Genomic DNA, 1,284 nt, shown 5'->3' with positions numbered 1-1,284 from the left:
GCTGCTGCAGACGCCCCGCAGATGCTGCAGCAGCAAGCACAAGATCGACATCATCCGCATGCAGATCCGCAAGAACGTGCAGCCACTGAGCACCCGAAGACACACAGGGTAGACAGTGTATACTTATCTGTCTGGGCGGCCTCTCTCTGTGTGCCCATCTGTCTGGCGGCCCTCTCTCTGTGTGCCATCTGTCTGGCGGCCCTCTGTCTGGGCGCCCTCTCTCTGTTTGTCTGTGTCTCTGTCGTTTATTGCTCGATTTGCAGGTCACACTTTGCCACTGTCCAACTGTCTGCCTGCAAATCTATCTATCATTTTGACTGTGGAGTAACCTGTACCTCTGCTGGAAGTTGCCAGCACATTTCACTTACCTCAAAACCGCCCGTCAAATGGCAGTTCAGTCAAAAGGCCATAAATACTGCCCAACTCTGACCTCTCCCCAACTAGCCGCGTATCCGTCCAGACTGAGACGAGGCTAACCTTAAACAGATCAATACTCTACAGCCTCAGGGACTGTCTGGATGGTTCTCTCCTGGAGTGAGGAGGGCAGCGAGACTCATTGACATCCCGTGTGTGTCTGTCTCTTGCCCTCTCAAAGCTGTGGGCTCAGCAGAACCTGGAGAGAACACGCATACAAACGCTTTTGCACACAAACACGGACTCTCAAAGTACATGTTACATACACACACCCGTACTCACACACACACAGACATACCCGTACTCACACACACAGACATACCCGTACTCACACACACAGACATGCACACTAGCACTCATCGTGCATTATGAGTTAGCAGGCGATCGATGAATCTCAGTGGCAGCAGGGCACATGAATGGGCCTTTATGGGCYCTCCATCCTCAGGAAACAGCTAAYGGGGTCATTTGGAGAAGAGAGGGATTGATGGAGGTCAGGAGAGGTAGATGGAAGGAAAGCAGTAAGGAGGAGAGGGGAACTGAAAGCTATTTGGAGGGATTTTAAGGATAATGTATTCCTATGGGCAGGCGTTTTCTGGTGTACTCATCTGTAMCCAACGGAACTCTGGCTAGTGAGGATAGTGTTTTCCCTATGGAATATGTCTAACAGGTGTTTTCCTCGTCACTGGTTAGAAGCAACTTCTTTAACTTTAAAATGTAGACATGTATGACGAGGGATCATTGTTAAAATGTAGCAGGGTGAATGTGGTGTTGAGGATGGGATTTTCACCCTAAGTGGCTTTAGTGGTTGGTTAGCCAATGACTTCCACTTCCACACACACACTTGCAAAAACAGACCCCCATCACACACTC

General features: G+C 49.8%; 1 pseudogene; it reads left to right on the top strand.

Moving 5' to 3' along the window:
* LOC112067977 (serine/threonine-protein kinase N2-like) overlaps window positions 1-1,284 on the top strand; it is a 12,746-nt pseudogene that overhangs the window by 2,460 nt on the left and 9,002 nt on the right.

The sequence above is a fragment of the Salvelinus sp. IW2-2015 genome, unplaced genomic scaffold (assembly GCF_002910315.2).
Source record: "Salvelinus sp. IW2-2015 unplaced genomic scaffold, ASM291031v2 Un_scaffold19, whole genome shotgun sequence".
Classification (NCBI taxonomy): domain Eukaryota; kingdom Metazoa; phylum Chordata; class Actinopteri; order Salmoniformes; family Salmonidae; genus Salvelinus; species Salvelinus sp. IW2-2015.
The sequence above is the reverse complement of the archived record's forward strand: the minus strand, read 5'-3'. Positions and strand labels throughout refer to the sequence as shown.